The sequence below is a fragment of the Aegilops tauschii genome, chromosome 2 (assembly GCF_002575655.3).
Source record: "Aegilops tauschii subsp. strangulata cultivar AL8/78 chromosome 2, Aet v6.0, whole genome shotgun sequence".
NCBI classification, from domain to species: Eukaryota; Viridiplantae; Streptophyta; class Magnoliopsida; order Poales; family Poaceae; genus Aegilops; species Aegilops tauschii.
Genome location: NC_053036.3, coordinates 313148041 through 313171973, shown reverse-complemented (window position 1 = coordinate 313171973; position 23933 = coordinate 313148041). Strand labels below are relative to the sequence as shown.

At 41.2% G+C, this 23933-nt stretch overlaps 1 long non-coding RNA gene across 1 annotated transcript; it reads right to left on the bottom strand.

Moving 5' to 3' along the window:
- Window positions 1-3794: 3794 nt before the first annotated feature.
- LOC141041661 (uncharacterized) lies at window positions 3795-6629 on the bottom strand. The gene is made up of 2 exons (XR_012202582.1): window positions 6399-6629; window positions 3795-6269 (listed from the first exon to the last, which is right to left on the bottom strand). It is a non-coding gene; the product is annotated as an uncharacterized lncRNA (long non-coding RNA).
- Between the last annotated feature and the right edge of the window lie 17304 nt (window positions 6630-23933).

Here is a 23933-nt window from a genome sequence, read left to right as displayed (position 1 = left end):
TTTTAAATATGTTCATATACTATATTTAAGATATTTCAAAGCAAGTTACATGAAAAAATTGCATATGAGCCCATAATTTTTATTTTATTTGTGAAATACATACATATTTGTACGTAAAAAAGAGCATACTCAAAACATGGTACATACTACCTAAAAATTAGTATATATGCTATCTGATCATTGTTATATACTACATAGTACGCGTACATACTCTCGGTTTCGATAGATACTACATACAACATACAAAACGCAAGTGGTGGTAACTACCACTGCTTGTAGGAAACATTTGTCCTATATATATATTATGTGTATGAAAAAGCTAGACATCCAAACATATACATGAAAAAAATCATGGATTTGAAAATTGTCTAATGTGCGCAAAACAATGTTCCTCACATATTTGAAAAAAAATCAACGTGTATATCCACATGTAAACTAAAAATGTGCATTGTTTATTGTAAAAAGTATTAATGAGTCGAAAAATTAAAAGAAATAAAAAAAGAAAATATTAGAAAACATGAAAAACACCGAAAAACCAAATAAAACTGATGTAGAAACAAGAAAAGGAGGAAACCCATAGAAAACCGGTGTATAAACAATGGAAAGTAAGAAAACATAAAAAAAAAGTAAGTCGAAGAAAAATCAGTGATGAAATCAGGAAAACCGATGAATAAACAGACAAAATCGAATGAAAAATAAGAAAAATGAAAAGTAAAATTTACACGCGTTTCAGAAACAAGTGCATGGATTTTAAAATAAATTTTTATACAATATACAAAAATGTTTGTGCAATGCAAAAAAAATCACTTGTACAAAAGATATACGTTGTGTACGAAAAAATGTAGACATCAAAACATTTTTTTAAATGTTAATCATTTATTTGCTAGACATGTTTTTCAAATATATGTTTTGATAAGCATGTATAAGGAAGATGCTAAACCTGTTTAAAAATGTTTCAGATGTATACCTATAATGCACAGTGCGTATGAAAACAATAGACATCAAAATTTATATTAGAAAAAATGTTAATAATTTATTTAAAATATCTAACCTTTATTTAAAAAGCGCCAAGTATGTATAAAATGTTTTGGATGTATAAGCAAAATGTATGATGTCTACAAAAAAGTGGACATCCAAACATATATTTAATAAAATGTTATTCGTATATATGAAAAATGTTAAACCTGTATAAAAGCTATTTGAGATGTGTACACAAAATGTACAATGTGTACGAAAACATACATATTAAAATGTATAATTAAAGAAAAATGTTTATCATGTATTTAAAAATGTTAAACGTGAATTGGGAAATTGTTCTTGACGTATACGAAAAATATATAGAAACAATGAAACCAAAAAAAACTAAGAAAAGGGAATAAAATAAAGACAACAGGAAGTAAGAAAAAACACAGTGAAACGGGAAAGAAACTAAAGAAAAAACCAAAGGAAATAAAGGGGAAAAAAGAAAAATATAAACACAGTAAAAATCGAGACTAAAACAAAGCAAACATGCAACAAAAGAACAAGAAGAGAACACATAATCCGGTGAAGAAACAAAAAAACAGAGAAAATGACAGTAAACTAAATGGCCAGCAAGGGACTGCGAACGAGTGGTAAGAATGGGCCGGCCCAGTATTGTACAACTACATGAAAAGCTTCAGAGACAGAAGCTATTGCGGTGTTTAGTGTGACTAGCACAGTGCTCGTGTGTTGCTAGAAAGTTATTAAAAAGGAGAGATGTTAGGGCATCGACTTAGAAGATGATCAAAAGCTGTTAGCATCTTGCACGATGCACGCTAAAAAAAGAGCAAAAATACAGTAAGAGGGATGAGGTAGGTGTCGAAGAATTTGAAATGACCGTAATAGGTCCTTTGAAAGATTTATAGTGAGACAACATTTTGTATTTGGAAACATGGCGGGATGGCCAATACAATTTGGTCACTCTCCTATGGTATGATGCAGAACTTGAAAATTTTATTGGGAAGAGAAACTAAAACCAAAATCATGATTTTGAGCTTGAGCCATATTTTTTTTAATTATTATTTGTGTCTTCTACATGAGAGTTGCCTTCCTGTTAAAGTAATAGTTTATTTATTTGTTTGTTTGTTTGTGTTAAGTCCCACACATGAGTAAAATATAATTGTTTATATGCTTCTTGGAAGCTTGCTACTTCCACATGTGAAGAGGAAGAGGAGTGTTTTTGTTTATTGTGAAGATTGTTGGCCCCACAAGTGAACTCACCATCAACTTCAATCTTTATAAGTAGGAAAGATATATCTCTCGTGAAGTCTAGCGGATGATGGTGTCGATGCATGGGAAGGAAGGCCTAGATGACTACGAATGATATATCTTGCTTATAGTGAGTATAGCATCCGCACCCCCTGAAGCACGCACATATAGAGCCGGTCCTATTTGTGTTTTTTTTCGAACATTTTTTAAAACTTCAATAAAAATTCCAATTTTCTGAAAATTTTCCGAATTTGGAGAACATTTTTTAAAACTTCGATCATTGATCATATATATGAAAAACGTTAAACTTGTATAAAAAATGTTTTAGATGCATACCAAAAATAAACAGTGTTATGAAAAGTTAAAAACAATAGACATCAAAACATATATTTGAAAAAAATGTTATTTATGTATTTAAAAAATGTTAAACATGTATTCAAAATTGTTTCGGCTATATAAGGTAAATATACAATGTGTATGAAAAAAGCAAACAATGAAACGTATATTTGAAAAATATTAAGCATGTATATGAAAAATGTTAAACATGTATAAAAAGATTGTAGATGTATACCAAAGATGTACAACAACAAAATAGACATTAAAACATATATTTGAAGAAACAAATTTAATCATGTATTTTAACAAATGTGCATGTATGAAAAAAAATGTTCTTGATGTATACAAAAAATGTACGTGAAAGAAAATTTTAGACATATGTAAGAAAAAGGGAAGAAAACCCATTAAAATATGTGCAAAGAATGAAATAATGAAACTGAGAAAGAAACAAAGAAAACTAAAGAAAATATCAAAGAAAAGAAAAAACAACAAGGAGAAAGAAAGAAAAGAAAACCGAAGAAGAACAAAGAAAAAGGAAAGAAAAGAACAAACAGGGTAAAAACCGATAATGAAACAAAGAAAATCGGCGAAAAAGAAAAAAAAAGAAATTGGTGAAGAGACAAAAAGGAGAGGAAAAAGAAAAAAAACAGAGAAAGCGGCGGCGAATAGAACGACCAAGGAGTAAGGATGAATGTGCGCTAAGAATGGGCAGGCGAGACAGAAGCCACTCTAACATTGAGCAAGATATAGCTCTCACGAAATGTGGCGAGTTGATGATGGTGGCTGTGCATGGGTAGGGAGGCTTGGATGTCTACGAATGCTATATCTGCCTTATAGCGAGTATAGTATTTGTCTTGTTTGAAGCACGCGCGTATAGGGCCGGCCCATTAGCTTAGGTCGCTCGCTCTTTCTTCGATTGATATATGGGTCTTGTCCATTTGTACGGTTTTTTTGTCTTTCTTTTTATTGTTTTCTTTTGATTTTTTGTTTCTACATTGGTTTTCTTTGGCTTTCAGTTTTCTTTGGGTTTTCACTGCTTTTCTTCGCTTCTTTCATGGTTTTTACTGGTTTCTCCCTTTTTTCTTCGTTCTTCTTTGCTTCTTTCTCGGATTTCATTGGATTTTTGGCATGTATTTCTTTGATGTTCCATGTTTTTATCTCGTTTTTATTGTTTCCTTCTCAGGTTTCACTCTTTCAATTCTTTTGCATTGGTTTTCTTCAGCTTTGTCTTTTTTCTTTCCCTTTTGTGTTTTATTGGTTTTCTTTGTTTTCCTTTGTTTCTTTGTCAATTTTCATTGGTTTCTTTTTTGTTCAACACATGTCATCTTGTTTTGAATACACATTCAACATTTTTCATATACATCAAGAAGACTTTATATTTGCACATTTAAAATTATCCAAATACATGATTAACATTTTTAAAAACTTATCCTTTTTATGTCTACTTTATCCTATACACATTGTATATTTTGTGTATACACCAAGAACATTTTTATATAAACGTTTAACATTTTCAAATACATGATTAACATTTTTTTAACTTATAGTTTTTATGTCTACTTTTCATAAACATTTCACATAAAAGAAATTTAGCAACAACATAGAAAATTTTATACACATGTCTTTAATATGAGAGATTGCTGACCACCGAGGCCGGCTGGTTTTTTTTATACACATGTAATCATTAAGCCCTTCATAAAAGAAATTTGGCACCAACCGGGATGGTAATTTATGACGAGGGAAATAACTAAGGAAAGAACAATACCTCATATATGCCTTTACAAGCCTCTTACCTGGTTTCTAATTAAAATTGATGATCATACGCCTGCTACATAAGATTTCTTCTCTGTATAAAAATGCCCCAAGAATACGTTACATGATTTTTCTCACATGTCGAAGGTACTTACGGATGAGAAAATAAGCATGCCTTTGCCTTGGCAGTTAGTGTCTTCCCAAATGATTTTAATTTCATCTCATCATAGGTGAAGGCATTTAGTTTAAATGTCTCGCATATCTCACCAAATAGCTGCACAAGTTGGTATGTTGATCTCGTAAGTTTCACCATTAGGTATCCGGCCCAAGGAAGTGAAGATTTCTTTAGTTGACCGAACTCGGCCATGGTTGCGTTGAACCTGCAAAATAACTTAGTACACAAAATGAACCAAAACTTAAAACAAAGACTAAAAGCGCTTAGCTCCCCGGCAACAGCACCAGATGATCTGCAAGTGGCACATAGTTTGGTTGTAGATTTTTTTGAACTAAGAATATCGATCCCACCAGGAAGACTGGTGGTCTATCACTCTTGTAAGGATTTATAGAAATGTGCATGTAAGTAAGTTACAGCACAAAGCAAAGCGAAAGAGAAAGTTGAATATCTTGCAAATGATTTGTTATTGAAAGTAAAGTGTGAGATTATATAAAAGAACAACATAGAGTAAATGGTGGTGATGAAATCAATAGGGTAAGGCTTTCTCAAGGAGTCTAGATTCCCCACTAGTATGTGTCTAACAAAACTTATGCAAAAGCGCAGTTCTAGGTTCAGATAACTAAGCCACTATGTATGTTTCTATAAGTGGGTATATCCAAGTACAGTTATGTGCGCATACATGTCGCATCTACATATCACATACGGCACCACCATTCCTCCACACATGCAGGTTATGACAACAGTGGTTAAGGGTATCCCTATGGAGGTAGCTAAAGGCGGTCTTAAGTAATCCCCCATCAAGTGGCTAGGGAAGAAGGGACATAACTTCTGTCACCGCAATACCTCCACAAACCCAGCATCACACCAATAGTAATAAACATTATGTCCCAAGGATCAAATGTTGAGTGGTTAACTTCACCCAACATCAGAAAGATTATTACCATAAACATACAAAGGATATCGAATCCTATCGGCGTTCAACACCTAAACATACTAGGTTTCCTCCATATCCCTGAGAAATAGGGGTTTTGCTTGGGTATAGAGACAACAAGCATCAAAGCGATACTCATGCTAATGATGGATGAATGATTAAAGTAATACATGTAGGAATCCACCTAGGGTTTGGTATTACAAAGAGATGAATAAGGGGATGGTGTGACGATGATTGATGTCGGAGTCTCCTTATCTATGAAGAAACAGAGGTCATGTGAACTTCACAACCTTTCACTCCCTGAGCTCTAAATAAAAGAAGCAACTGCAAATGGCTATAAAATCCTAAAATTATAGTGCGAGGGAGCTCTCAAACAATCCACAGCTAGTATGTAGCTAAAAACTTTGAATGAACCTCCCATGTGTTTGTACTGCTTGTAATTAGTTCCTAAAGAGCTAGACAATCATCCGAATACAACTGACCAGTTGAACACCTCATTTGGCTAAATAACTAACTCACGGTCAAGCCGATGCACACAACAATTTGCAGCAACAGCAGAAAAGGTTCGCACACAAGCGTAACATTGTACTAAATCTGAGACCCTTATACTGTTCGTGTATCAAACAAAAAGCCACAAATACAAGAGGAAATATGCAGCATCACCTAGGCAGTTGGGGCGTCACGGTGTCATGGCCAGTGCAGAGGTGGAGCTGGGGTCGGACTTCATCAAGGTCATGTAGATGCCGACGCTGTCGTCCGAGCCGACCGGCCATCACCGGCTCCTGTTGGGTGGCGCCGGCACCTATAGCCTTTCCTCCACGGTCTCAATCCCCCTGTTCTCCATCCCTCCAAGAAGATGCATCACATACAAAAAAAGAGTATGCTGTGAGATCCAGGTTCTAGAGCGCTAGGGTTGTGGATCTGGATCCGGGGCGGCCGAGCATGGGGATCAGGGAGGGAGGGGGATCGACTCACTGGCGGCAAGGAGAGGCGGCGGTGTAGGAGAGCAACTGTCAGCAGAGACCATGCGTGGTTGATTGAACGGGGGCGAGCACGGCCAGACGGCGTGGGGAGAGCATGGCTGCACAACGGTGGAGGACGACTCGATGTCGCCTGGACGAAGGGGGAAATATTGGGCTTTTCTGGCGGCGCTTCGAGGAGGAAACCTAACTACGCCAAAATTTTGCATCATGCCATCCCTTTTGCACTGCGCGCCATTTCCCGGTGCTTTTTATTATTGAAAATTATCTTTCCCTAGGGTGTACTGTTCCTTTGCTTTACTATCCCTTGAGGAGATCAATAAGCTCTAGATAAAGGCCTTCACCCTAGGTAAAATATAGATTTCTAGTAGTGCTTGATCGAGGTGATGGCTTGGTGGAGCCCTTCTATTGATTCCCCCTCTGGATCCTATCTAGAGGTTCTGGCGTTGTTTCTGATCTCCCCATGGCTCTGATTTGTGTTTCAAAGCCACTAGGATAAAATAGTCGACCAGGGGGAGGTGATGTCTGCTACTCGTGATAGTGTTGGGATTTTCTCGAAGAGGAAGGGTGATGTAGTATAGTAGCAGATAGTGTTGGGAAACATAGTAGAAAACAAAAAAATCGCAGCTATGCACACCCAAGATCAGTATGAAGATGCATAACGGGTTGGGATCACAATCGTTACCATCATCGAGTTGCAGCGGAAGAAGACCATGTCGGTGTAGATCGTACTTGGAGACCCTCGAACCGTCGATGAACGGTCCAACAAACCACCCACGAACAGTCCCTCGAACCGAAGACCGAAAGCACAACCTCTCTACTACAACTAGAACTGGATACTATTTTGAAACTTAAATGATGTTCTGTTCTGGGATTGCTTTCTCACAGGGTAGTCAAGGAAGGATCTCAGAGTATTGTTGATATAAACATGTTACTATATATTATTATATGCTCCTCTCCTCTACTGCTGCAAGATGATGGCTGCAAGAAGATGTAGTCTTCGATAGGATGAGCTTCTCCCCCTTATTCTGGCATTTCTGCAGTATAGTCCTCCGATATAGCCCCATTCCTTTGATACCAATGCATACTTAGTATAGATCTGATGTAAGTCTTGCGAGTACTTTGGATGACTACTCGCGGTTGCTTTGCTACCTCTTTTCTTCTTCCCGGATGCTGCGGTCAGATGATGGACGCCCATGAGCCAGAGGATCCCGTAGGTGCCTACTACTACGTGGAGGCCGACGACCAGGAGTAGTCCAGAGGTCCCAGGTAGGAGGCCTCGCCTTTCGGTCTAGTGGCATTGTTTTGCTCAGCCTTCTTAAGGCAAACTTGTCTAACTATGTCTGTACTCAAATAACATTTGCTTGTATGACTTATATATTATGGTTCCTTGTGACCCAGGCTTGTAATATAAAGATTTATGTTGATCTTTGTGTCGTAGAGTTGTGTTGTGATATTAATGTGAGTCACCATTCGTGATCGTTTATGATGCGTGTATGATTAGTGCATGATTATAAACGGGGGCATCACATGTTTGTGAGTAAATTCTGGGTTCTCACGGTGCATTAGCAAATGAATAAGGTTGAACAAAGGGGTGCGTTGGAATGTCCTTCGCCTGTGCCTTCACTATGAAGGTTGGTACCTCCTGGAGCGTCTTCACGTCATAGTTCGCATGTGTCGGTCGGGTATCATCCGAGGGGTCATCGTACTCATACATGTAGTCAGATTGGGCCTCGAGAGGTTGGACTCGCCTATCCAGCCATGTCGCTAGAATCTCCATCTCGGTGATCCCATCCTTGATGAGTCGATGCACTTTCTGGTGCAGGATCTCCATGCCACGTAGCTCGGTGCCGGATGACGTCTTCCTCCAAGATTGACGTGGAAGCTAAGTATGCTGGAAGTACCTCCTGACTGGTGTACGTCGAGGCAGTAGAACCAGTTCTACTGTCATAACCCAACTTGAATTATTTCACTTTCAGCTTCAGTTGGATGTTGGCTCCGCCGTACTCGTAGAACTCATCGTCGTTCCTCGGCACTCGCACATGGAATTATTTCCTCCACATTCCAAACTAGGGTTGGGTCCTGAAGAAGGATTACACATCACAATGAACAAATCAATGTGGATCACTCCATTGGGTGTGAGGTGTTGGAGTTCGATGTCGTGTGGGGGCAGCGATACCCCCTCCCCCTACAACACAAACTATGTCAGCAACACTCCCTCGCGCGGATGTGGCAACGGGGCGACCTTTAAGGTTGACACGCCCTCCTAGACTGGCACCCCTCGATTCGCCTCCTCATCCTTAGAATAAAGCCAAGAATATTAAGCCTCTCCGGCTGCTCTTCTTGATTACAGACGACGTCTACCGCCCATAGGGGTGTTAGCGATGGCCGCTCCAATCAGCAACACCTCCCTAGGCGTCGACTTCCCTATCCGGCTCAATCCATGATACATCTCCAATGTATCTACTTTTCCAAATACTTTTGCTCTTGTTTTGGACTCTAATTTGCATGATTTGAATGAAACTAACGTGGACCGAGGATGTTTTCAACAGAACTACCTTGCTATTGTTTTGTGCATAAATAAAAGTTATCGGAATTGGACAAAACTTCACGAGGATTTTTTATGGAATAAAAAAATACTGGAGCAAAGTGAAGGAAATATGCCCTAGAGGCAATAATAAAGTATTATATATTTCCTTATATCATGATAAATGTTTATTATTCATGCTAGAATTGTATTAACCGGAAACATAATACATGTGTGAATACATAGACAAACAGAGTGTCACTAGTATGCCTCTACTTGACTAGCTCGTTAATCAAAGATGGTTATGTTTCCTAGCCATAGACATGAGTTGTCATTTGATTAACGGGATCACCTCATTAGGAGAATGACGTGATTGACTTGACCCATTCCGTTAGCTTAGCACTCGATCGTTTAGTATGTTGCTATTGCTTTCTTCATGACTTATACATGTTCCTATGACTATGAGATTATGCAACTCCCGTTTACCAGAGGAACACTTTGTGTGCTACCAAACATCACAACGTAACTGGGTGATTATAAAGGTGCTCTACAGGTGTCTCCAAAGGTACTTGTTGGGTTGGCGTATTTCAAGATTAGGATTTGTCACTCTAATTGTCGGAGAGGTATCTCTGGGCCCACTCAGTAATGCACATCACTATAAGCCTTGCAAGCATTGTGACTAATGAGTTAGTTGCGGGATGATGTATTACGGAACAAGTAAAGAGACTTGCCGGTAACGAGATTGAACTAGGTATCGAGATACCGACGATCGAATCTCGGGCAAGTAACATACCGATGACAAAGGGAACAACGTATGTTGTTATGCGGTCTGACCGATAAAGATCTTCGTAGAATATGTAGGAACCAATATGAGCATCCAGGTTCTGCTATTGGTTATTTACCGGAGAGGTGTCTCGGTCATGTCTACATAGTTCTCGAACCCGTAGGGTCCGCACGCTTAAAGTTACGATGACAGTTATATTATGAGTTTATATGTTTTGATGTACCGAAGGTTGTTCGGAGTCCTGGATGTGATCACGGACATGACGAGGAGTCTCGAAATGGTCGAGACATAAAGATTGATATATTGGAAGCCTATGTTTGGACATCGGAAGTGTTCCGGGTGAAATCGGGATTTTTCCGGTACCGGGAGGTTACCGGAACCCCCCCGGTAACTTAATGGGCCTTAGTGGGCCTAGGTGGAAGAGAGGAGAGGAGGCTAGGGCAGGGCCGCGCCCCCTTCCCCCCCAGTCCGAATAGGACAAGGAGAGGGGGGCGACGCCCCCCTTCCTTCCTCCCATCCACCTCTTCCCTTCTTCCACTCCTAGTCCAACAAGGAAAGGGGGGGAGTCCTACTCCCGGTAGGAGTAGGACTCCTCCTGGCGCGCCACACCTCCTAGGCCGGCGGCCTCCCCCTTGCTCCTTTATATACGGGGGCAGGGGGGCACCTCTATACACACAATTGATATACGATATTTTAGCCGTGTGCGGTGCCCCCCTCCACCATATTACACCTCGATAATATCGTTGCGGAGCTTAGGCGAAGCCCTGCGTCGGTAGAACATCATCATCGCCATCACGCCGTCGTGCTGACGAAACTCCCCCTCAACACTCGGCTGGATCGGAGTTCGAGGGACGTCATCGAGCTGAACGTGTGCTGAACTCGGAGGTGCCGTGTGTTCGGTACTTGATCGGTCGGATCGTGAAGACGTACGACTACATCAATCGCGTTGTGATAACGCTTCTGCTTTCGGTCTACGAGGGTACGTGGACAACACTCTCCCCTCTCGTTGCTATGCATCACCATGATCTTGCGTGTGCGTAGGAATTTTTTTGAAATTACTACGTTCCCTAACATTGGCATCCGAGCCTGGTTTTATGCGTTGATGCTATGCACGAGTAGAACACAAGTGAGTTGTGGGCGATATAAGTCATACTGCTTACCAGCATGTCATACTTTGGTTCAGCGGTATTGTGAGATGAAGCGGCCCGGACCGACATTACGCGTACGCTTACGCGAGACTGGTTTCAGCGTTGCGAGCACTCGTTGCTTAAAGGTGACTGGCGGGTGTCTGTCTCTCTCACTTTAGTTGAACCGAGTGTGGCTACGCCCGGTCCTTGCGAAGGTTAAAACAGCACCAACTTGACAAACTATCGTTGTGGTTTTGATACGTAGGTAAGAACGGTTCTTGCTAAGCCCGTAGCAGCCACGTAAAAACTTGCAACAACAAAGTAGAGGACGTCTAACTTGTTTTTGCAGGGCATGTTGTGATGTGATATGGTCAAGACATGATGCTATATTTTATTGTATGAGATGATCATGTTTTGTAACCGAGTTATCGGCAACTGGCAGGAGCCATATGGTTGTCGCTTTATTGTATGCAATGCAATCGCCATGTAATTGTTTTACTTTATCACTAAGCGGTAGCGATAGTCGTAAAAGCAATAAGTTGGCGAGACGACAACGATACTACGATGGAGATCAAGGTGTCGCGCCGGTGACGATGGTGATCATGACGGTGCTTCGGAGATGGAGATCACAAGCACAAGATGATGATGGCCATATCATATCACTTATATTGATTGCATGTGATGTTAATCTTTTATGCATCTTATCTTGCTTTGATTGACGGTAGCATTATAAGATGATCTCTCACTAAAATTTCAAGGTAAAAGTGTTCTCCCTGAGTATGCACCGCTGCGAAAGTTCTTCGTGCTGAGACACCACGTGATGATCGGGTGTGATAGGCTCTACGTTCAAATACAACGGGTGCAAAACAGTTGCACACGCGGAATACTCAGGTTAAACTTGACGAGCCTAGCATATGCAGATATGGCCTCGGAACACGGAGACCGAAAGGTCGAGCGTGAATCATATAGTAGATATGATCAACATAGTGATGTTCACCATTGAAACTACTCCATCTCACGTGATGATCGGACATGGTTTAGTTGATATGGATCACGTGATCACTTAGATGATTAGAGAGATGTCTATCTAAGTGGGAGTTCTTAAGTAATATGATTAATTGAACTTAAATTTATCATGAACTTAGTCCTGATAGTATTTTGCAAATTATGTTGGAGATCAATAGCTCGCGTTGTTGCTTCCTTGTGTTTATTTTTTTGATATGTTCCTAGAGAAAGATTATGTTGAAAGATGTTAGTAGCAAAGATGCGGATTGGATCCGTGATCTGAGGATTATCCTCATTGCTGCACAGAAGAATTATGTCCTTAATGCACCGCTAGGTGACAGACCTATTGCAGGAGCAGATGCAGACGTTATGAACGTTGGGCTAGCTCAATATGATGACTACTTGATATTTTAGTGCAACATGCTTAACGGCTTAGAATCGGAACTTCAAAGACGTTTTGAACGTCATGGAACATATGAGATGTTCCAGGAGTTGAAGTTAATATTTCAAGCAAATACCCGAGTTGAGAGATATGAAGTCTCCAATAAGTTCTATAGCTAAAAGATGGAGGAGAATAGCTCAAGTAGTGAGCATGTGCTCAGATTGTCTGGGTACTACAATCGCTTGAATCAAGTGAGAGTTAATCTTCCAGATAAAATAGTGATTGACAGAATTCTCTAGTCACCATCACCAAGTTAGTAGAACTTCGTGATGAACTATAGTATGCAAGGGATGACGAAAATGATTCCTGAGTTTTTCATGATGATGAAATTGACGAAGGTAGAAATCAAGAAAAACATCAAGTGTTGATGGTTGACGAGACCACTAGTTTCAAGAAAAGGGCAAAGGGAAGAAGGGGAACTTCAAGAAGAACGGCAAGCAAGTTGCTGCTCAAGTGAAGAAGCCTAAGTCTGGTCCTAAGCCTGAGACTAAGTGCTTCTACTGCAAAGGGACTGGTCACTGGAAGCGGAACTACCCCAAGTATTTGGTGGATAAGAAGGATGGCAAAGTGAACAAAGGTATATTGGATATACATGTTATTGATGTGTACTTTACTAGTGTTTATAGCAACCCCTCGGCATTTGATACTGGTTCAGTTGCTAAGAGTAGTAACTCGAAACGGGAGTTGCAGAATAAACAGAGACTAGTAAAAGGCGAGGTGACGATGTGTGTTGGAAGTAGTTCCAAGATTGATATGATCATCATCGCACACTCCCTATACTTTCGGGATTAGTGTTGAACCTAAATAAGTGTTATTTGGTGTTTGCGTTGAGCATGAATATGATTTGATCATGTTTATTGCAATACGGTTATTCATTTAAGTTAGAGAATAATTGTTGTTCTGTTTACATGAATAAAACCTTATATGGTTACACACCCAATGAAAATGGTTCGTTGGATCTCGATCGTAGTGATACACATATTCATAATATTGAAGCCAAAAGATGCAAAGATAATAATGATAGTGCAACTTATTGTGGCACTGCCGTTTAGGTCATATTGGTGTAAAGCGCATGAAGAAACTCCATACTGATGGGATTTTGGAATCACTTGATTATGAATCACTTGATGCTTGCGAACCGTGCCTCATGGGCAAGATGACTAAAACGCCGTTCTCCGGAACTATGGAGAGAGCAACAGATTTGTTGGAAATCATACATACAGATGTATGTGGTCCGATGAATATTGAGGCTCGTAGTAGGTATCATTATTTTCTAACCTTCACAGATGATTTGAGCCGATATGGGTATATCTACTTAATGAAACAGAAGTCTGAAACATTTGAAAAGTTCATATAATTTCAGAGTGAAGCGGAAAATCATCGTAACAAGAAAATAAAGTTTCTACGATCTGATCGTGGAGAAGAGTATTTGAGTTACGAGTTTGGCCTTCAGTTAAAACAATGTGAAATAGTTTCACTACTCACGCCACCTGGAACACCACGGTGTAATGGTGTGTCCGAACATCGTAACCGTACTTTTTTAGATATGGTGCGATATATGATGTCTCTTACCGATCTACCACTATCGTTTTGGGGTTATGCATTAGAGACAGCTGCATTCACGTTAAATAGGGTACCATCTAAATCCGTTGAGACGACATCTTATAAACTATGGTTTGGCAAGAAACCAAAGTTGTCGTTTCTTAAAGTTTGGGGTTGCGATGCTTATGTGAAAAGGTTTCATCCTGATAAGCTCAAACCCAAATCGGAGAAATGTGTCTTCATAGGATACCCAAAGGAGACAGTTGGGTACACCTTCTATCACAGATCCGAAGGCAAGACATTCGTTGCTAAGAATGGATCTTTTCTAGAGAAGGAGTTTCTCTCGAAAGAAGTGAGTGGGAGGAAAGTAGAACTTGATGAGGTAACTGTACCTGCTCCCTTATTGGAAAGTAGTTCATCACAGAAACCAGTTTCTGTGACGCCTATACCAATTAGTGAGGAAGTTAATGATCATGGAACTTCAGATCAAGTTATTACTGAACCTCGTAGGTAAACCAGAGTAAGATCCGCACCAGAGTGGTACGGTAATCCTATTCTGGAGGTTATGTTACTAGACCATGACGAACCTACGAACTATGAAGAAGCGATTGTGAGCCCAGATTCCGCAAAATGGCTTGAGGCCATAAAATCTGAGATGAGATCCATGTATGAGAACAAAGTATGGACTTTGGTTGACTTGCCCGATGATCGGCAAGCCATAGAAAATAAATGGATCTTCAAGAGGAAGATGGACGCTGATAGTAGTGTTACTATCTACAAAGCTAGACTTGTCGAAAAAGGTTTTTGACAAAGTTCAAGGTGTTGACTACGATGAGATTTTCTCACTCGCAGCGATGCTTAAGTCTGTCCGAATCATGTTAGCAATTGCCGCATTTTATGAAATCTGGCAAATGGATAAACAAAATTGCATTCCTTAATGGATTTATTAAAGAAGAGTTGTATATGATGCAACCAGGAGGTTTTGTCAATCCTAAAAGTGCTAAGAAAATATGCAAGCTCCAGCGATCCATCTATGGACTGGTGCAAGCATCTCGGAGTTGGAATATACGCTTTGATAAGTTGATCAAAGGATATAGCTTTATACAGACTTGCGGTGAAGCCTGTATTTACAAGAAAGTGAGTGGGAGCACTACAACATTTCTGATAAGTATATGTGAATAACATATTGTTGATCGGAAATAATGTAGAATTATTCTGCAAAGCATAAAGGAGTGTTTAAAAGGAGTTTTTCAAAGAAAGACCTCGGTGAAGCTGCTTACATATTGAGCATCAAGATCTATAGAGATAGATCAAGACGCTTGATAAGTTTTTTCAATGAGTACATACCTTAACAAGATTTTGAAGTAGTTCAAAATAGAACAGTCAAAGAAAGAGTTCTTGCCTGTGTTACAAGGTGTGAAATTGAGTAAGACTCAAAGCCCGACCACGGCAGAAGATAGAAAGAGAATGAAAGTCATTCCCTATGCCTTGGCCATAGGTTCTATAAAGTATGCCATGCTGTGTACCAGATCTATTGTATACCCTACACTGATTTTGGCAAGGGAGTACAATAGTGATCTAGGAGTAGATCACTGGACAACGGTCAAAATTATCCTTAGTGGAATAAGGATATGTTTCTCGATTATGGAAGTGACAAAAGGTTCGTCGTAAAGGGTTACGTCGATGCAAGTTTTGACACTAATCTAGATGACTCTAAGTCTCGTTCTAGATACATATTGAAAGTGGGAGCAATTAGCTAGAGTAGCTCCACGCAGAGCATTGTCGACATAGAAATTTGCAAAATACTTACGGATCTGAATGTGACAGACCCGTTGACTAAAATTATCTCACAAGCAAAACATGATCAGACCTTAGTACTCTTTGGGTGTTAATCACATAGCGATGTGAACTAGATTACTGACTCTAGTAAACCCTTTGGGTGTTGATCACATGACGATGTGAACTATGGGTGTTGATCACATGGTGATGTGAACTATTGATGTTAAATCACATGGTGATGTGAACTAGATTATTGACTCTAGTGCAAGTGGGAGACTGAAGGAAATATGCCCTAGAGGCAATAATAAAGTATTATATATTTCCTTATATCATGATAAATGTTTATTATTCATGCTAGAATTGTATTAACCGGAAACATAATACATGTGTGAATACATAGACAAACAGAGTGTCACTAGTATGCCTCTACTTGACTAGCTCGTTAATCAAAGATGGTTATGTTTCCTAGCCATAGACATGAGTTGTCATTTGATTAACGGGATCACCTCATTAGGAGAATGACGTGATTGACTTGACCCATTCCGTTAGCTTAGCACTCGATCGTTTAGTATGTTGCTATTGCTTTCTTCATGACTTATACATGTTCCTATGACTATGAGATTATGCAACTCCCGTTTACCAGAGGAACACTTTGTGTGCTACCAAACGTCACAACGTAACTGGGTGATTATAAAGGTGCTCTACAGGTGTCTCCAAAGGTACTTGTTGGGTTGGCGTATTTCGAGATTAGGATTTGTCACTCCGATTGTCGGAGAGGTATCTATGGGCCCACTCAGTAATGCACATCACTATAAGCCTTGCAAGCATTGTGACTAATGAGTTAGTTGCGGGATGATGTATTATGGAACGATTAAAGAGACTTGCCGGTAACGAGATTGAACTAGGTATCGAGATACCGACGATCGAATCTCGGGCAAGTAACATATCGATGACAAAGGGAACAACGTATGTTGTTATGCGGTCTGACCGATAAAGATCTTCGTAGAATATGTAGGAACCAATATGAGCATCCAGGTTCCGCTATTGGTTATTGACCAGAGAGGTGTCTCGGTCATGTCTACATAGTTCTCGAACCCGTAGGGTCCGCACGCTTAAAGTTACGATGACAGTTATATTATGAGTTTATATGTTATGATGTACCGAAGGTTGTTCGGAGTCCCGGATGTGATCACGGACATGACGAGGAGTCTCGAAATGGTCGAGACATAAAGATTGATATATTGGAAGCCTATGTTTGGACATCGGAAGTGTTCCGGGTGAAATCGGGATTTTTCCGGAGTACCGGGAGGTTACCGGACCCCCCCCCCCCGGTAACTTAATGGGCCTTAGTGGGCCTAGGTGGAAGAGAGGAGAGGAGGCTAGGGCAGGGCCGCGCCCCCTTCCCCCCAGTCCGAATAGGACAAGGAGAGGGGGGCGGCGCCCCCCTTCCTTCCTCCCCTCCACCTCTTCCCTTCTTCCACTCCTAGTCCAACAAGGAAAGGGGGGAGTCTTACTCCCGGTAGGAGTAGGACTCCTCCTGGCGCGCCACACCTCCTAGGCCGGCGGCCTCCCCCTTGCTCCTTTATATACGGGGGCAGGGGGGCACCTCTATACACACAATTGGTATACGATATTTTAGCCGTGTGCGGTGCCCCCCTCCACCATATTACACCTCGATAATATCGTTGCGGAGCTTAGGCGAAGCCCTGCGTCGGTAGAACATCATCATCGTCATCACGCTGTCGTGCTGACGAAACTCTCCCTCAACACTCGGCTGGATCGGAGTTCGAGGGACGTCATCGAGCTGAACGTGTGCTGAACTCGGAGGTGCCGTGCGTTCGGTACTTGATCGGCCGGATCGTGAAGACGTACGACTACATCAACCGCGTTGTGATAACGCTTCCGCTTTCGGTCTACGAGGGTACGTGGACAATACTCCGCCCTCTCGTTGCTATGCATCACCATGATCTTGCGTGTGCGTAGGATTTTTTTTGAAATTACTACGTTCCCTAACACAAAGAACTGCCGAAGGGGGGCCACCAGCAGGCCATAAGCCCGGGGGCGCACCCACGCCCCCAGGGCATGCGCTGTGAGCTTGTGGGTCCCACGAGCCCCCGTCTGACCTAATTCCAGGCATATATATTCAACCTTCTCGAGAAGTAAAACAGAGAGAAAGTTTTATCGCGATTTACAATATGGAGCCATCGCCACCTCCTGTTCTTCGTCGGGAGCCCTAATCTCGACTCCGTCGAGGCTCCAGAAAGAGGGATTCGTTGGCGTCGTCACCATCAACCTTTCTCCATCAACAATTCCATGATGCTCACCACCAACAGTGAGTACTTCCTTTGTAGGCTTACTGGTCGGTGATCGAGATCGATGAGATTTCTTATGTAATCAAGTCAATTTGTTAGGGCATGATCCCTAGTATCCACTATGTTCTGAGATCGATGTTGTTATGACTTTGCTATGCTTAATGCTTGTAATAAGGGCCCGAGTGCCATGATTTCATATCTGAACACTTATGCTTTTCATGATTATAAACTTGAGATGTTGATCGTACCTGCAAGTTATATGCACCTATTATTGTTCCGACTACAGACCCCAAAGTGACAATAATTGGGATACTCTTCGGGAACGACTCTAGTTCATGTATTCACTATTTGTTAATGCTTTGTTCCGGTTCTCCACTAAAAGGAGCACCTTAATTACCCTTATTTTCCATTAGGACCCCGCTGCCATGGGAGGGTAGGACAAAAGATGTCATGCAAGTTCTTGACTGGATCCCGAACCGCTCTGTGCTCCCCGTTTAACCAGTCTAGACAAATCGATGGATACATCAACCTCTCTCTCGACAAATGAGCCAGACCAGACCTAACCCCATTCATACATGACATCATGGATGACCTCATCAAGTATTCATGCCACTTTATGGTCCCATCAACCGGCTGATACTGCTGTTCCTGCCTTCAGGGAACAATGATGGATCTACTTGTTTTTAAGGAGTTCCATGAGTCCATTAGGACCAATCTTCTAGTCCAAGAGGGTGCGCCGAGTTCAGATTCCACCTAGATGCAACTAAGCTCATGAAGGACTTGGGGGCTACTAATGATGCCATGCCGAGGGGTGCACTAGCGGGTTGAGAGTCAGCTCACCAGGCCATAGGGTGTCCCAAGCCAATGTCCCGCCACTGATGTACACAAAGGCGCATGATAAACTTGACTTATAAGATAAGAATACCCGAGCATCTTAGAGTATCCGGTTAGGATAGAGCTAGATCGTATCAACCCAGGAACCATGTAACCTAGCACCTAACCCCTATATATAGTAAATTAAAAAACAAAAGCCACAATTGGCAGCCCTGAATGAAAAACCACCACCTTTTGTAGAGCACCGGAAACGGCCTCTAGAGTGGATCGACATGGAATGCATGGTGGCGGTGATGAAAAAATTCTTGATAATTATTTTCGTGGGCCTCGGGAGAATATAAAGGTGTAGGAGTCGAGAGGTAGTGGAATGAAGGGTCGGGGGCGGCCTGACCTCAGGGCGCCTCTTTGCCATGACCAGGGGCACATGGGGCTCCCCCTGATGGCCTCCAGTGCCTCTGGCTTCATCTTGTCATGAAACTTCAAAGATTTCCCCCTGATTTTTCTTGTCCACGAAACAGTGGTTTCCTCGAAAGTCCAAAAACATGTAGAAAACAACAACTAGCACGGTGCACTAGATTAATAGGTTAGCCTGGTAAATCAATAAAATATGGTACCAAAGTGATCAAATGATGATATAAAGGTACATGAACACAACAAGGATTATAAATACGTTTCAGACATACCATGCACCGAGTCATGATTGCGGAGGCTACATCTGGGGGGGGAGGCCGGTACCCCAGAGGACAAATTGGATCCATTTGGATCGGGCCAACCAGTGGGACACCGTGAGAAGGGCTGAACCTAGAGAGGGGTGTGTTTGAACGGTGGCGTCGAGTCGTCATCTAGTGAGGAAACTATGGGGTCCAAGGGAACGATCGATACGCCCGGCGAGGCAACAGTGATGCCCCTGCGAATGAGGGCACGGCGAGGATTATCCATTATGCGCCGCTCCAGATCTCTCCTAGCGCATTTGGTGACGTGGCATTGTTTTCATGCACCACCATGTGTGTTGGGCGGATAGAGAAGGGTGAGTGATGGAAGGCTAGGGGGTTGGGTGCAGCTGAAACTATGCTGACCGGGGCGCCACAGCGAGCATAGGAGATGGGGTCACGACAATACTCGACTAGGTGGTTGCTGGAGAGGCAGTGAGAGAAGCGAGGAACGCAGCATGGTGTGGCAATTACATGCAAAGTGCACACGAGATGCTGTGGGAAGGAAGGGAAGAAGGAGCGATACAGGTTTGACCACTCAAGTACTCTCACCATAGGTTATAGCGTAGGTGTGGCACATATTTTGTGGACCGTGTGGTCGCGGTATATGGGAAATATTGCGATGGGTGCGAGGGAGGTGGGGTCGGCGTATGGGCTGGGTTTGAGGAGGTGGGATAGGTGGCAAACTTTTTTTTAACCCTCAAAAGAAAGTTACGAACCTTAGACTCAATTTTTTGGAACATCCATTAGTCACAACTAGCACGTATGCCCATGCATTGCAATGGAAGAAAAATTAGTATGCATTTAAAGTTAGCAAGAATTATATGTGCAAGCAAAACCCTGTGCGCACGTGAAAAAGGAACATTTAGCTTCTCGGTTTGCTGGGTGTGAAGTAATCAATCCGCTATTTCTCCATTCATTGATCGAGGGCACTTAAGAGTTTTGTTACGTCATCGTACTCCGGAGAAGGCCCATGAATTATTCAACGTAGTTTTTCCTTTCAATGGAGGAGATTTAACGTACGAAGTTTCTGAATATTGTAGGAAACATGAACCATTTTTAAATCCTGAAAAGTTTTTTCAAAATTATGTACACTTTTAGAAAAACACGAACAAAGTTCATAAACATTTTTTGAAAACACCAACTTTTTTTATAAAAACATGAGCTATTATTTAAATTTGTGAACATTTTTTTAGAACGGGAACATGTGTTGAAAATTCATTAAAATTTTCTACAATGTGTATCTTTTAACATTATTTTGAATTGTGAGAATTTCACAAAAACAATAACATTTTTCGAATTTGGATAATTTTTTAAATCACCATTTTCTATTTAGAAATCTCAAACAATTTGGAAAACAACAAAAGTTTTTGAAAAAATGGGAAACCTTTTTCAAGTTCCGGGTATAATTCAAAATAGCAATAAATTTTTGGAATTCTGAACATTTTCTATAATTTGATTTTTTTTTGAAAATTTGAATGTTTTGAGAATTTTGAATTTACAAAATAAATTCTGTAGGAAAATTAAATTTGGAAGTTTGAAAAGAGATAGGGGAAGGAGAATAAAGATAGAAGTAAAACACAAAAACAATGAAAAATGGGCCAGCCCATTACTGGTTGTCCTGTGCGACGTTCTGACTATTTGTCGCCCTGTGCAGAAAATAGAATTTTCCCAGCTGCAGGGGCAGAAAAATAAGTGGGCTGGCTTCGCTGGGTCATATCGCGCGGCCCAGGTACGAAATTCTGAAAAAGCCCTTTTTTCTAGCAAACGAACGTATTAGAATTTAGTACCACCTCGGATAGAATTTTATTTTCAAAAGTGAATGGATGAAAAAATTGGCGAAACGCACATTGCTTTATTAGTAGGTATAAATTATGAGAGACACGGGTTAGACCCTGATTAGGCCTCTCATCTCCATCATATTGTAACCATGGTTGCTCAACTGAACTTTCCATGAATAATGATTGCAGATTATTTTCTATTTAATCCAATTTCCACTTTGACCATAATCTTTTTCTGGTGGCTGTTTAAGGATGGGACATGTCTGCCGCATGTCGTTGAACATGTCAGCTTTGGCCGCTTCTCTGGCTCTCCAGAATAACATCACCTCGCTAACTTGTTTGAACATTCCAGCTCACACGATTCAAAGAAGGCCCTGCTTTCATTCTCCAGCGTTCCATGCCTCCATCAGGGCGCCCGTTTTATTCCCGAGGAGATCACGTCCATTGAATCATTTGTGTTATCTCTCTGGAAAAAGAAAATAAAAGGAATCATTCGTGTTACCAACCCTAAAAATAATAATAATCACAATCTCCATGACTTGCTGTAAAAATAAGTCTCTATGACTTGGTCAGATTGTTAATCTGTTTTCCTATAAATAATACTTACTGGCCTGTTCAAAATTTCATTATAATTATATTGTCGGCCTTAATAAATGAAGTAAAAAAATGTTGGATAGATCGTCGGCGCAGGTAGTGGCATTGCTGAATGTTGATTGATGGAATCGTTCGTCGCCTGATATGTGGGAAGGTCAGCTCAATTATTAGTTTAATGAGAAGCTACACAAATATGGAAGTTATCAAATTAGCTACCATGTTGTGTGTTGCTACCTTTCAGGGGCATATAATAATCAAATAAGATATGTGTGTATAATGTTGACGTTTTGTCGTATGCTTAACGCTGAAATGTTCTGTGGAAAATAGTATTCCGTTGATTGGAAGTTGTGGACTGCAGCATTCTTCCTCGGTCTATCACGATTCAGTAGAATTCCAACGCGGCTCATTGCGTAATGCCTTCTCTATGATTTTATCCATCACCACGACGTAGTCGCTAATTAGGGAGGTGCTATCCCCGTTCTAGTGGGCTAGCTAGAGCTAAAAACCATTTTAGGGGCTTTAAGAACAACCAGCTTGTTTTCGGATACTTAATCGATTGTTTTCAATACTTAATCGATCATATTGTTCAGAGAATTAGTGGTTGGAAGGAAAAACTTCTGTCGGCTGGAGGAAAGGAGATCATACTTAAAGTGGTTGTTCAAGCTATTCCCACCTATGCAATGTCGGTCTTTAAAATTCCTAAAAAAAAATTGCAAAGGAATTATTGACGCGATGGCGCATTTCTGGTGGGGAGATGAGGATAACCAAAGGAGGATGCATTGGATGGCTTGGTAGAAAATGTGTGTACCCAAGAACCAAGGAGGAATGGGTTTTCGGGATATCCATTGTTTCAATTTGGCTATGCTTGCTAAACAGGCTTGGCATCTTATTGAGAATCCGGATTCTCTATGTGCTACTATTTTGAGAGTCAAATACTATCCTGACGGTGACTTGTTGAACACTGACCTGAAGAAGGGTTCTTCCTTCACCTGGCAAAGTATTATGGCGGGTGTGAGCTCCCTGAAGCGTGGTCATATTTGGCGAGTGGGAAATGGGCAGAATATTGACATTTGGGAGGACGCATGGATTCCAAATTGTGCAAACCGTTAAATTGTTACCCCTAAGGGAGGCCAGTTGTTACGGAAGGTAGCAGATTTGATTGATCCAATCCTAAATAGTTGGGATGAAGATCTTCTCAGAAAGACTCTATGGCCTATTGATGTTCAGTGAGTGCTTACGATCCCGATATCGCAACATGATATGCCAGACTTCGTAGCTTGGAATTTCATAAAAATGGGATTTTTTGGGTTCAGTCTGCTTATTTTGTGGAATGGGACCACCAATATGGGAACAAGTTGCGACATACCAATGGAATGGGATGTACCACGGTCAATCCTATTTGGGCGAGGATTTGGAAACTTGCTTGTCCAGCAAAGGTTAAAATATTTATTTGGCGTACACTTCACGACACTATTCCGTGTCGTGTTAGCTTAGCTAATAGACATGTGAAAGTCTCGCCTAAGTGTCCTGCCTGCTCATCTGGGCCAGAAGACACAAAACATTTGTTGTTTCTATGTGACAGAGCAAAAGGAGTATGGAGAAGACTAGGGATGGACGATATTATCGACGGAGCTTGTAAAATAGACTATGCGGGTGAGACAATCTTGGAATACTTACTTTCATTACCAGATCAGGAACTATATATTATGGGCACTCGTAATGTGCATGACATGATTGCCATACCAGCCTGGTACTTGTGGTGGGAAAGGCTAAAATTGGTACACAATGAGACTACTCAGAATGCACAACAGATATCCATGGGGATACGCGCTCTCACTGCCAATTTTGTTAATGCCTCCTTGCCGAAGGCTTCCATGAAAAGAGGAGGATGGTCTAACCCCCCGTCGGGATTTGTTAAACTTAACATTGATGCTTCTTTTGACCACGACCTTCTCAGGGGTACGATCGGGGCGGTCTTAAGAGATGACAAAGGTAGGTTCATCGGTGGGGGAAATGGTAAGATTGACTGGTGTGCAGATGTGTTGATAGCTGAAGCTTTGGCGTTAAAATTTGGCCTATCACTTGCGCAAAGG